Source organism: Arvicola amphibius, chromosome 12 (genome assembly GCF_903992535.2).
Source record: "Arvicola amphibius chromosome 12, mArvAmp1.2, whole genome shotgun sequence".
NCBI classification, from domain to species: Eukaryota; Metazoa; Chordata; class Mammalia; order Rodentia; family Cricetidae; genus Arvicola; species Arvicola amphibius.
The window spans coordinates 129,389,354-129,404,539 of NC_052058.2; positions in this window are offsets into that span (position 1 = coordinate 129,389,354).

The following is a 15,186-nucleotide window of genomic DNA, read 5'->3' on the forward strand; positions in this document are numbered from 1 at the left end:
ACAATCAATATGTGGTAAATCAATGTGATTTGCCCAAAGAAAAAATCACTAATTAAATAAACATTATGAAATTTCTGAAACCCAAAGTGAAAACTAAAAATGAAGAAAAACAATAAACAAAAGAATTTTTATAATTGTCTTTTCTGAAGAATAGGAGCAATAAAACATGAAAGTACTGATATATTTAAAGAAATAATAATCATCAATTCTAAGATTGTTAACAAAAAGCAACTACAAAGCACTAATCAGATAACATTGAAAAGGAGTCAATGGACAAATCATTCTCAACCCTGTGAAATAATACAGGTGGAGAAATTATGAAAGGTAACTCTGGGTATACTATCAGGAAGAAAGAGAGACATTGTGTCAGAAAACATGCAAGTAAACAAACAATAGGGAAAGCTGAGCCATTCTGCAGATTCTTTAGTGAAGCTCATAAAGTAATTTTCTAGAAGGAACTCCCCCAAGTTTACATGTGACATTTAGATTATTTGTCTTTGATGTCACATGACTGTGACATGCTTGCATTAAACAATTTCCCCCAATTTGTCATCTATCCTTCATGTTCTATCTCTATTTGTCATCTGTATCTTCCTCCCTGCCTTTTCCTATTTTGTCTTTAATTTCACTTCATTTCCACTAGTGTACTTTTATAAATTATTTTATTTATATATTCTATTATGTTTTTATATATTGGATCTGCTATTGATAAATTTGACATTTCTTATTTCTTTTGGGGATGTCTGGGGAGGTATTTTTCCATCATCTATGAAAGAGATTTATTTAATTATAGGTACAGGGTATTGAATTTCAATGCTGAAATTGTGAAATATTCCATGAATTATTTTCTTCTCAATGTTCTTGACTATCCAACTGTTCTCTATTCCTCCATAAGCTTATAAGTGTGTCTTTCCACATTTCTATCAAGCTTGTTCTACTATCCCTTAAGGAATAATGTTACTTGTTATTGTAAAGTTATATATTAGATTTTTGGCTCTCATTTCCCTTAGTGTTATATATTTGAAACATTGTTTCAAAAGTCATTTGTTATTTGTATAGATTATTACAAGACTCTCTGATAAAATTATTTTATTTTTGAAATATGTTTTTTAGGATATTATTTGTGAAGGCTGATTTTTTTACTTTATAAATTTATATGTTGAGAATCTAACATCTAAACTAATATATCAGGAGTGGTCCATCATAGATTATTATGACCTCTACAAAGAGCCTCTTCACTAGGATTAGTGAAGCTCTCAGTAGAGAGCTTTCTGTCTCACTTTCTGTTTACCAAGTAATGAACAGCTGAGTGCCATTCTTTTAGAATCAAATATTAGATCTGAGAACGTCTTAGTCTTGGATTCCCAATCTTCAGTATGAGCAGAAATAAATTTCCGTTGCTCATTCATTACCTGAACTGTGATGTCTTGTTTACCAGCCCAGCAAAACATTTACAATTCATTTCATCTCCTTGATCCTTATCAGAGGAATGCCTTGCAAATATTTTTGCTCATTTTTCTCACTGTCATTAAAAAATATGACATTTTTTTTCCATGCACCTCTAATGTTTTCTTTCTATGATCATTATTTTCAGTATCAACTTGGTTGGATTGAGAAGTTTACTTCTGGGCATTTCCAGAGGGTTACCTAAGAGGAAGGTTTGTCTCCAGTGTGCAGTGTACCACTCCATATGCTGTAGTCCAGATAGAATAAAGGAAGAATAGGGAGAAAGCACAATGCAGATATTTCATCGCTTCTTCCTTCTGCCTTAGCTGAACTATTCTGCTCCCTTCTTGCCACCATGGACAGTAGCATCCGGAGCTGCTGGAAGAGTATTTCCCCACTGTCTCAGGCAATTGTTCACAGATACTGAAAGTGGACTCGCACACATGTCCAACGTATTCCCAATGATGTGAAGGACATATTAACTCAGCATGTTCACAATAAATGTGCTGTAAAAACAAGTTTTCAGTTAGGCATATTGAAGTGGGATATCACACTGGGATCCTGAGTGTTTCATTATTAGAAAAATCAATTTTATAGTGATCCTATTTCTATTCTGAATTATTTCTGATTTTCTATCTTTAAAAGCATTTCTTTCTTTTCAAAGGGAAAAACAGTAATTTCTAATTAAAATAATTAAGACATCATAGAAATTCATCATGAAGATTACTCCAGTAAATTACTTTATATCATCATCATCATCATCATCATCATAAATTACTATTTAATCACTGTGTATGTCTGAAATCTGTGTGTGTGTGTGTGTGTGGAGTGTATGCATCTGTATAGGAGGAGGTATTCCTCTCTATGACTTTTGATTCTATTTCTTTGAGACAGTGTCTCTCAGTGAACCTTGGACTAGGTTGGTACCTAGAAAACCTCTGACATCTTCCTGTGTCACCCTGCTCAGCTGGAGTGACAGGCATGCCTCTGGCCATTTCCCGCTTTCTTTACATTGTGGTTAGTACCTCACCTAGTTCCGCGTGATTCTACAGTCATTGTTCCAACACAATAGGTCTTCAGAATATTTTTATTTCTATTCATATAAGTGTAGCATAGGTTTATGTACTTTCTAACAATGTTGCTGTGAGCAAACTTGAAGAGAATCTGACTTTAGTCCATTTAAATGTGTGTTTACCTCACTTCCAATGGAGGGCATTTTCATCTCAGTTTCTTCTATTAAGGAATACTTGGTACCTTAGCATGTCAATGAAGGATAGATTCTTGAAATAATTTTTATGAATTGCTATTCAAGATTTTTCTAATGTTTCTTGTATAAACTGCTATGTATTTAAAGTTATGTATATAACTATATATTTTTTAAATATGCATTATGGATATTTCTAGCAAGGAAATTGTTGTGTTAAATAACATATTTTGCTACTTTGCCTTTGTAGATATTTTGGTGAGTCTGGAGGGTAGTGACCATCCTCCAATATGAATTTCAGGGTGCACTCACTACGATTCTCTCCTAACAACTAATGCTTTAAGTGCAAACACATTCAATGACCAGGGAAGTTGGTCGTCTTGAAATGGACAATGTCTCCCTGACCTATTTTTTCTCTTCAAATTACTTTGAAAGGGAATATAACTGTTCCATACACGTCTTTTTTATTGCTAGGATAAGAAGAATAAGTATTTGTTGACCACATTTGGGGCAAATATCTCACCTTAAGAATTGTTACCTGTTAATCTTATTGCTATTTCTGCAGAGAGGAAAAAAATCATGTATCAATTGAATCTGACAGTTTTATGATTGGTTTTACAGTTTTGTGTGTAGTTGACCCTTTCTACACTCCCATGTCAGAAATGCTATAGATTTAAACCCGTTATACACACCTTGAACAATATTTCTGTCACATGGATCATTATCTAAGGAAAGGACTACAGTTAGTGAGTAATGAGGTTGCCAGTGTAAGAAAAGATCAAAATGCTGCTACACAATATTTCCCAAGGAAAGGCCGTGAAGCAAAACAACATAATCCCCTTGCTTTAATTTTTTTATAGTGAATGTGCTATTATGCAACTTGGAAACTATGCAAAACAAAACACTGTTATCTTTCCATGGTACCTGAGCTTTTAATATTGCTGTTTGGGAAATTCTTTTCTGCAATGTATGCTTTGTAGTGTAGTGTAGTGTAGTGTAGTGTAGTGTAGTGCATATTTCTGTTTTTTTCCCCTCAGTGACTGCTCAGTATCCAATGCAGTTCCTGTATCCTGCATATTCTTGTAAGAATATCTTTACAATGTAATTTTCAGATTTTCCCTCTCACTTCCACCAAGTCTCTACCTAGGGATAGATAGTGGAGTAATAAGGGCATGGTTTTAGCTCTCTATGGAGAAATGATCTTGATCGACCTGTGGGTGTTCTTTTGGACCTCACACAATTTCCTCTAACTTTTCAATTCCAACAGTCCATGCCCAGCAGACCCTCAAAAGGAGATCCTGGCTTCTTTTTTTTTCTTTTCTAATTGAAAGGCTCACAAGACTGAATGGAAGCTCATTAACTATTTGTGTGCCACAGAAAAAAACACTGAAATTCCTGACCCACAGAAAAGTGAAAATAACCGACATGAATAACATTAAGGATTCTAGAAATATATCTACCAGAAAGACAAAGGAAGGAAGGAAAGGGAAGAAAATGAAGGGAGGGAATGCAAAAGGGAGAATGGGGGATAACGACCAAGGCAGATAGGAAGATTTTTAGGTTAACCCACGTCTGTGTACTTTATCACTCTGGTCCAGGTGCTGGACAGTGTTGCCCAGAACCTAAGACACTCTCATTTTCCAGCAGAAAATCTATAACTCCTGCTGTTTTTTTTCTTTGAGATGATGTGGAGTCAGACACGTAACCTCAGTCACCTCTTTAAATTGAGCATACTGATTGAAACAACCTCATGTGCTGCATAAAAAGATGAAAAGATGAAATGCCTGGCACTGATTAAGTGATTAATGAACAGCACCCACTATTATCATTTCAAATTATTTGCAAGCAATGTGTAATATTATTATTCTAAATGAATATAATGGAAAACCCAGGTGATATTTACTTTCGGTGTTTTTGTTGTTACTTTTTCAAGAGAAAAATTACCTACATTTTTCTGATAATGGTTTTTCTTTAAAATATATAATAACCTCAATTTTCTTTTTCCCTTTATCCTCACAGCCTCTGCCTTGGTTTAGAATTTCATCATCTCTCATTTACGCAATTTCAGGAGCCTAGTAACCCGTCTCCCTGGCAACAGTTTCCACTCTACTCATCGCCTAAGGACTGATTTTCTCCCCTCTCCTCCCCTCCCTTTCCCTCCTATTCTTCTATCTTCTCAATCAAATGAATTTCAGTGCCACACATATAATACATGGAATAATATTGTTTGTGTGCCTGGCCAGATTTTTTTGCATATGAATACACGTTTTTGAGTAGTTGAAATGATAGCTACAGGTAATTTATATTCTGATTTTCACCTAACAGTAATTTTACAAGCACTTTCTAGGCTGAAAAGAAGCCCTAGCAATTATTTTTCTCAGCAACATGAGGGTCTATCAGAGAAAAAGACCATCATTCAATTAATTATTGTATTGTATGGTTGAAATGAAGGCTGCCTCCCATTTTCCAAGGCTGTTTAAATTATGTTATTTTGGACATCTCTGTACATGGATATTTTCCTCAATTTTGACTAATTTCATCATAGAAAAAAAATTGTGCGGTGCCAATGTCCACGAGGCAAGGGTTGTAAATGTTTTTCAGTACTTGATCACAATGCCAGTTGATTTCCAAATGTAGTGGCTCAATCTTGACGGGCCCTTGTGTATATTGCATTGGTTTCCAAAGACATAGAATTGCACTTTCTCCTTTAGCCTAGTTTTCCATTTAAGGAATGAAAAATTTCTTAATTTTACAGTTATGAATCGAAACCTTTGCTTTAGTGTAATGGTTAGCAAAGTTCGGGTTACAAAAGTTTTCACCGGGTGTAAACATGTGTGTGGGCACCTCCTTGTACTGTATCTATTCACTCTTCCCTGACGACATTTCTTACAGTGAGCAGGAGCCCTGGATTTGCAGAGTAAAAGCACATGCAGTATTTCTTGCAACGCTTTTCTTTGTATTTCTGATTTGCTATTTTTTTGATGAGGGAAGTAACATATTCTTTTTATTTCTCCCCTTATTGGCTTTAATACCATGAACTATTCTCGGATTCATTAAATGTACTTTTCCTATGAAAGCTTCCCTAATAACTTTGGTCCCGTCAATGAAAGAATTAAAAAGTAAAAACAATAAGCTATGTTCACGAGGTTCCAGGATCCTTTGTGGTGAAGCCACTCCCTCCAGTCTGCACAGAGTGAGGGGCCCACCAAAGGAAGAAAGTCTTTGTGTCTGCAGGACAAGTGGAATAGCACCAGTGACCTAAGCTAATCACTCTGAGCTTCCCTGAAGAAGCGGAGGTACAGAGCAAGGGGCAGCCTACAGCAGCAATGTGTACCACCTCTAGGTTCTATTTTCTCTTTCTTATACCTTCTCTGTCTTGTATTATGTGTGTGTCATTGAAATTCATTTGATCAAGACATAGAGCTATTGGAGGGGATGGGAAGGGATCGAAGAAAATAAGTCCTTAGGCGATGGTTAGATTGGAAATAGTTGAAAAGGAGACAGGCTATTGGGATCTTTTAAGTTTCACATAAGTTTACTGAGACAGGCCTATTGTAATTGGAGGTCTTCTAAGCGAATTAGATCATCCTCAATAGTGTGAATGCCTAGAGGATGCAGAGTGCATTTTATTTATTTGTGTTTCTCTATCATTTATGTCTCAAAGAAAGCCATTTAAAATCTATATTGAATAAAGGGACAGAACATTAGGCTCTGGGGTACAGTGATTTCAGAAAGCAAATGGCTGTGAGGATGCTGTTTCCAAATAAGTGTGGGGATTTATGTCCTTGAATGTGCTCTATGGCCCTCAGAACGGAATTCTAGTGAGAGAAAATTGCAGTGTTGGATGAACAAGCACCCGGAAATGCATTAGGTATAAGAGAATAAATTAGAGGAAATAGGCTTCGGGGAAATAGGTCCTACAAAGCATTGTCCCTTTCTGTATTATCTAGAAGTGGGCTGCATCCATGGTCCTAAACGAATTGTCAATATGTGTGTTTTGTTTGACCAACAAGAATTCGAATCATGATTGTTAGTAAGATGGTCTCGCTTATAATGTACTTTTATCTTTATGTTGTATTTTGAGATGTTATTATAAATGGTTTGAATTTATTTTTTTATTTTGGATTTTTTATTACTAGCATATTAGAACACAAAATTTTAATCTACTTTATGAGATAGTTATATATTTACATAATGTTATGAGAAGTTCTACGGAAAACTTGGTATGGCTGTACACCCCTGCAATCCCTGCACTCAGCAGTCAGACGCAGGGTTGTGGAAACTGTGAGTTCAGGCTGGTCTACCTGAAATTTCTGCCCAACAGAGAAGGATCTTGTCTCAAAAACAAAACGGCCAAAGACATAACACAGAGAATTTTTTTTTTTTACTTTTTCAACTCATTCCTGTGCTAGCATCTTCTAAATTCATAGAACAGAGTCACAAGAAGTATGTGACCATTAACACACTGAAGATCCAATCCTCCTTCCTCTCTACATTTCCTGCATTTCTTCCTTCTGCTGGACATATCTTATGTAGCATTTTTTTTTTTAAAAACTGCTCTTTTTACGCTCACATAATTTTGATCATTTTCCAAGTGGTGACATACTCTTTGTAATTTCATTCAATGGCACAATAATCTACTTTTGTTGTTTATTTCATTCATGATTTGGTTTTAAAGTATTTTTAAAATTAGAAATTTCATTATTTTTTAATTAAAAATTTTCATCAAATATGTATTTTATAAATATTTTGACCTACCCTGTGTGTAGCTTTTTCTTACACCCTCTTAATAGATACGTTAGTGAGGAAAAATCACAGCAAATAATAAAAGTTTGTTGAATTCTTTCATTTAACTTATTTCTTGGTTTAAGAGCTGTTTTTATTTGTATATCCTAAACATAGTTTATTTTCCCCCAAATCTGTTTATTCATTTTCCATTTAGATATGTGGTGTCTTTGAAGCACCCCCTGGATAAGGTCAGAATTAGAGTAATGCTCACCATTGATCTATTGATGTCCAGCAGTCTCGTGCGGTTGTCTCCCTTAAGTGTTATGGGATATAACTGACATTAGTTTCGAGTGTACAGTTCGGCGAGGTTTACAGATATCTAGGTCCATAGCATTCCACCATCGGGGTGAGGCCGAGTGTTCATTCACAGGTCTTACTCCCGTGTTGTGTGTTTTCCAGGAGCATATTTAAATCATTCGTTATGCAGGCTGCAGTTCCTAATGTTTTACACACCCGTGTATCAACGCACTCAGTGTAACTTTTGCAGGAATCGGGTTTCCGACGTTCACTTTTGTGCTTTTCTTTCTTTAGGCTGTTGTGAATAGTGCCGCTGTTCAGCCACCCTTTATGCCACCCTTTATTTTTTCTGTGGATGCTATTTAATTCTGTTGCAAAATCATCGTGTACAGATATGGCTTGGGTTTTATAGTATTTTTAAAATATTTTGAAATCTATCATTTCTAATAGATATTTCCTCATAGTTTTTAATTTTATTTGGTATCTGTTGAGTCCTGCTTTCTGGACAAAACTGACCATCTTAAAGTTTTTTTTTTCTTTTTTTTTTGAAAGTTTTATTTTCTATTAGTTGAAAGAGTTTATGAAAGATTTCTGGTAATTAATTTTGAACATTTTTATTATTCTCTTTGAGGATGCCTCTGGCTGTCGGCTTTTCATTAAAAAGTCCTTGAAAAAAATTACTTATCAAATTATTGCTGATTATTAATTTATTCAAGTTTTATCATTTTAGCAAGTTTTTGTAACTTATCTCTTTCTATAATTTTTTCTGCTAATCTAGGTTTTGTGATAAGTGCATGGCTTGTCCGTATAGTCCTTGTTTGTGAGATGTTTACTTTTTACTTTACAAATGAAGGTTTATGTCCTTTCTCTTATTGCTTTAGTATGACAAAAGGTCCATTTTGTTCATAATTCTCAAATATCAGGCATTGGTTTGTTGGATAAATGCAGATTTTCTATTTCTGCTTTTATTTATGACCGTTCTAGTCTTTATCTTTTGTGATTTTTCTTTAACTTGCTGTTCTTTCACTTTCTGAAATGCAGGACAAAGTCATTTATTTCCTTATAAATAGTACCATGATTTTATAAGTAGGTAAAGATGTCTAGCATGCATATATAGTAATGTCCCTCTGTCCTGACACTTTTTTAGCATAGCCTAAGTTCTTGTATTTTGTGCATGCATTTTCATTTATCACAAAGAATTTTCTAATTTTCATTTTGTTTTCTTACTTTATACCAATTCCAATTGTTTCATTTAATTTCTCTGTATTTGTGATTCCCCTCTGCCTGTTCTTTTTGTTTCCTTGATTTCTAATTCAATGGCATTTTGTTTGAAGGATAATACTGTGTATGATTAAAATCCCTTTGAATTGATTGAAGCTCATTTTGCCCTGACATATGGTGCCCCTGGACAGTGTTTTTTGTGTTCATCGTGGACAGAATGTGTGCTCGGCTGTTTCTGGGTAGAGCACTTCGCATTTGTCTATTATGTGTAATTGGTGTGTTGTCCTGTTGGAGCACTCTATTTCAATGCTAATTCTCTGTGCAGTTGTTCTATCCATTATTGAAAGTAGGTTATTGAAGAATTCAACAATTATGTTTGAATTGCTTATTCTCCCTTGAATTCTGTGCTTCACCTATTTGGGCATCTGTTGCTAGACAAATTTGCAGCTGTTTTGTGTTCGTGATAGATGGGGTTTTTGTTGTTACAGAGTATTCTTTGTATCCAATAGTAATTTTTATTTTAAAGGTTGATGCTTCTGATATTTTCATAGGTTATGCTTTCTTGATGCTTTCAAAAATTATTTTTTACCACACATAGTTAGATATCATCTATAGAGCATTTAAGTATTAGTCTGTTAATTCCTCCTTATCTATCTTTTGATTGATTTCCATTCAGTGAAAAGACTGGTAATCCTTTACTCACAACGGCTAATTAGCTTGTTTTCCTTTGTCTTATATCACCACTTCCTTGAGTAAAACTTCTTGTGTGATGAATAAATATTTTCTACAGCACCATTTTAATTTCTTTGCTTTTTCTTTGGTGGTATATTTTTGTTATTTTCTTAGTGGAGCTCTTAAACATTGTAATTAGCAGCTTAATTTATAACAATCTAGAGAAAATTAAAAGCAACTTAATTGAATAGTATACAAGAATCATGCCCCTTTATAGCTGTATCACCTCCCTCTAATTTGTCTTGTTATTGTCAGACAAATTACCCCTTTGTACATTTTAATCCCATCAGCACAGACTTGTAATCATTCCTTTATGCTGCTGCCATTAAATTGGATAGAATTAAAACATAGTTACGAACAACAAATCTCTTTGTGTTGACTTTTTTATTTGCTGAAATAGTGCCAGTAAAGCTCTTTATGTTTAATTTCCTTTTAGTTCATCCTAATAAACTCTGCTGCTTGTTGGACGGGCTTATTGACAAATTCTATTCGCCCTCAATGGTTTCTTTTTGCTGCTATTGTTTTTTATGTCAAAGGATATACTACTTTCTTCTTTCTTTTTTCAACATGAATTTTCTGGATATAAGGCTTATTAATTGACAGCTTGTTCCCCCTTTCATCCCTCTCAATGTGAACTCCTATTAGCCTTTGTTCCTCCATGGTTTAAGCAGGCACCTGTTCATACTGCTGATGAGCTGTGTATGTAGCACTCCATGTTTGCAGCTTTCAGTATTTTCTCTTTGTCCTTGGCTTTGACGTTTTGGTTATTAGAAGCTTTAGAGATTGATGTCTCTGAGTTAATCTTACTTGGAGTTTATTATAGAGTCTAGATGGGTATATTAATGTTTTTCATCAAGATCAGAGATATTTCCTTTGAATATTCTTTTTGTGCCTCTCCTCCTCTTGGTCTCCTGATGCTCATTATGTGTATGTCATAGTACTTTATGTTGTTCAGCAGGTCAATAAAGCTCATCTCATTTTTATTTTCATTTTCAGATTGTTTAATGTCAACTGAGTCACCGTTGAACTTGTTCACTATTTATTCTGAAGTTTTTTAAATCTGTTACCACTTTCTATCTGTTTATGCCCTAAGGTGAGTTTATATCTATATATTCTATACTATATACTTAATTAACTGCAACTTTCCACAGCAAAGTTTGTTATTTGAATGAAACCAGTCACTTTTTCTTATTTGCCTATGAGTTATTGAGCACATATCTTTCATTTTTCAGACATCCTTATTTCCTTAGTATTTTAGATGCTGATTTGAAATGATTAATTTGTTTGCAGGTTGAGTCCATATTCTTTAATGTCTACCTTGCTGAGTATCAGTTTCTAAAGATTATTTTCATTTCTTCCTGAGTATGTGAACAATATAGTCTTATGTTTTGTATGCTTCCTGCGTTTTTGTTCAAATATGATCTTTTAGTCAGTCACAAGCTCACATGCAGTAATCTCATCAAAATGTGAGGGCAAGAGATGCAGTAGTTCAAGGCCAAACCAGGCTGTACAGCAAAACACATCCCTCAACAATTTTATACATTTCTATTTGATCCCTCTCTTCCTCACAAAAGCTTTGTTGGTATTATATCTAATTTTTTTGTGTGTTTGCTGATGTTTCAGTGGTTTTTCAGCTATTCTAACGTAGATATGTCTTGAGGTTAGTTCTCGCTATACTGTGCTAATTATCCAAGCTAGTTTTATGCTCCAAATTTCAGCCTGTATTCTTCCCCCAGGATCAGATTATGTGTGGTACTTACAATTGCAGAATTAAGATGTCTTTTCATTAGTGCATAGAGAAATGCCGAGACTTGATTAGTGTAGTGGGCACTTAACATGCTTCCTACCATCAAGACTTCCCATGACTACTCAGCTTTCCTTCTTTAACTATTTTAATCAATTTAATTTATGACTTTCTAAGTATTGAACTGTATATATGTCCCTAAAGGAAGCCCCATATGGGTCTCCTGTCTTATTTATTGTTGAATAAGGAAATCTAATATTTCTTTGGTTATTTTTACATCTCTGTTCGTGATGTCCATTGGTCCATAGCAATTTGCCTTTTATTGCCTTGTGTTGTCTTATGTTTGCCTGTAGTGTAATATAATTTACATGAAATGAATTGGAAGGAAGTCCCTCCTCTTGAAAAATGCTATATACTTGAACCTCATTATTTTAACATTGAGGAGAATTGTTCTGTGTGATTGTGCAGATGTGAAGCATTCTTTGGGGAAATTTTTAAATCATATATTCTATTTTCTTTCCATTAAAGGAATAGTCAAACCTTGTAATACATGCTGCGTGAGTTGTAGCAATTTGCACTATTTCCTTGGTTCATTTCAAGTAAGTGTTTAAATCCATGTGGAGCTATCTGTAGTATTCATTTGTCATTAACTTCAGGGGCCATAGTAACAATTTTTGTTTATTTCTTGGCATTCATAATTTACATCTCTTCTTTCTCATCTTTGCTGGCCTAAGAGAGGCTTGCCAATTTCATTGATGATTTGACACTCAATCACTTGGCTTCACAAATTTTTATAGTCATTTTAAATTTAAATTTTGTCTTTAAACATTTTTAGCACCATTCCTTGGCTTGTTTTAAATTCATTTTGTTTCTAATTTTATGTTTTCAGGTAAAACCTGAGTTACTACTTTTTTTCATGCTTCTGACTAAATCTGTAGATTGTAATCTCCCATTCATTGATGTTTGTTTATTCTGTTCTATTTTCATTTTCATTTATTTCTATGTATTATAAATATATTTAAAGCCTGGGGAATTAGATCAATGGTAGAGCACCTGCTAGTAAGAATAAGACCCCTCCTTTGAAAAATATTAATAAAACGTTCTCTAATTTCTCCTGGAAGCTTCCTTTTTAATCCATGTATTATACAAAATTGAATTGTTTTCAATGTGTTTGGAAACTTTGATTTTATGGTTATATTTTATGTTGCCTAAGTAGTAGTTAGAACACTCTCTGGAGCATTGTAATTTTACGATTGGGTTGTTTTCTTGCATCGTTTATATGTTTATACACACGCAGATGAGGCAAGAAATGAATGAAAGAAAAACTAATTGTGTGTGCCATTTTTCCTTCTTTTGTCTTTGTCTTAATTACAGTGATATATTTAAAAGGGTTTTCATATAGGCAGTCTGAAATGGTAACATTTTAAATGTCTGTCCTGCCAAACTGCTTCACAGGTTTAATTACATTTAGAAAACTTGTGATTAAACTGAGTATAGACTCATCAGCACAAACGCTACCTTTGTCTTTTCTGCTTGTTTTCCGCATTTTTGTTTCTCACTATACTTTTACTTTGTTTCATGCGCTATTCTTCATTATTTCTGAAATTCACTTATAATTTAGCTACAGATAAGCATATATTTATTTGAAACAACATTTAACATTGCATCTCAGGTTGGCTAGGATCTCAAGGCAATCCTGCTGTCTCAAAACCGGAATGCTAGGATTGTAGGCATGAGCCACAAGGTCTGCCTTCATAGAGATATTCAATGTGCATTTATCGGTCCACACAACTGGTGACCTCTGATTATCTGCTGTTTGGGTGTACTTGTTGTTTATCACAAGCTATTGAGGCTGCAATACTACTATTTCAAACGAAGTGTGGAGGACTTTACTTGATTTTCTTCTTTCATGTTATATTAAATATTCCTCTCTCTATACTGAGACCTCAGTTCTCTGTGAGAACATACTTCTTTTTCCTGAACATATTTTTTTGCCAACATCAAGCATATTCTGAGTCAACAAGAGGAGAAATGCCTAATAGATACACTCATAATTTTTGCTTCCTTTTGCCCTTTCTTCATTCTTTATTTCCTCCCCTCTCCACCTCTCATTCTTCTTCCAATTATTCTTTCTTTTCTTTCTTCAAAAATTACTTTTTGTACTGGTTTTTCTCATAGCTCACCTGAAGTGACAATTGTTAGGGAAATTGTCTTCGTTTTTTTTTTTTTTACTTGAAAAATCTTGATTTTTCTGCATTTATAAAGACATATTTCCTATAGACAGAGCTCCTGAGGAGGCTGTCCTTTCCATTCAGATCTTGAAAATTGTTGTTCCACCTCCTTATGTCCCCTGTGGCTTCTGATGAGAAGACCACCGTTTTTTCAAATTGCTTTCACCCCACAGGCAAGGTGTTGTTTCTTTCAGCTGCATTCAATATTTGTCTTTGTGTTTTAGTGTTCTAAGTTTACTATGGTGTACCTTGATGTTTATTTGTCTGACTTTTCTCTGCTGAAGTATCCTTCTTCTTTTCGAATACATGTGTTCACAGCTGGTGAAAGTCTGGGTGCAAAAGTATTAAAACTTTCTCTGAAGTTGCCAAGCTTTTTTGTGTTGCTCCTCCCTATCTAGAACTCCTCAATATAGTGTTTTGTTCTGAGGGCTGGAGAGATGATTTTGCTATCAAGAGCACTCGGTCTTCTTGCAGAAACCTTATTCCACTTTGCCGCGTGCACAATAACCTATTAGTCTAGCTACAAGAGACCTCACTCACTTCTCTGGCCTCCTTTCTCTCTCTCTCTCTCTCTCTCTCTCTCTCTCTCTCTTCTCTCTCTCTCTCTCTCTCTCACACACACACACACACACAAACACACATTTATGAATGCACATAAGCAGTCATAAAAAGCTTTACACTAAAAGCTTTACAGTTTGGAATTGTTAATACAGTGCCACAAGTTTCAGTATGTATGCATTTGTCTCTTTTAGCTTTTTAACTCTCTCGAGGGTTGGTTTGGTTATTTCTAATAGAAGGCATATAATCACAAGAAAATAGATACTTCGAAGACTCTTTCAACTTTTCTTCTTTTGTATTAAACAAAGTGATGGAGGTTCTAACAGTTACAGTAAGGTTGGAAGAAGGGAAGCTATTTGTAGAATCTTTGGGAAGAGAGAGAGATGCCTTTATTCACAGAAAAGATGACCATGTACAGATGTGTCAAAAGTAACGAGTAACTTGTTGTAGGTGTAGAACTGAAGGTTCTATGGGATACTTCTAACAGGGAAGTGAAGAGGATTCAGAGATGCTTCCAAATATTCAAATCCCTTCAGCAGAACCTCAAAGGTTTGTCTGACTAGAGTAAGAGGTTTAAAGTTACACTGGAAAAGTTGTTGCAAGGAAGACAATATAAGTCTGGCAACTTTAAAGAAAGAGTGGCTGAAAGGACTTGGCCTTTTACCAGCTTTGAACACACTTATTAGAGAAGCAGAAGTATGCCTCAGCAGAGAAAAGTCAGACAAACAGACATCAAGGTCCAACACAGTCAACTTAGAACACTGAAGCTCAAAAAACTATCTGCTGCACCTGAGGAGAAACAACACCTTGCCTGTGAGATGAAAGCAATTTGAAAAAACAGTGGCCTTCTCATCAGAAGCCACGGGGGACAGAGGGAGGTGGAACAGCAATATTCAGGTTCTGAATGGAAAGGACAGCCCCCTCAGGAGCTCTGTCTACTAGAAATATGCTTTAGGAATCATGACATTTTCAAGTGACAGAAGACTGTGATAATACGTCATCAACTGATGTTTTGTGGAACTAGC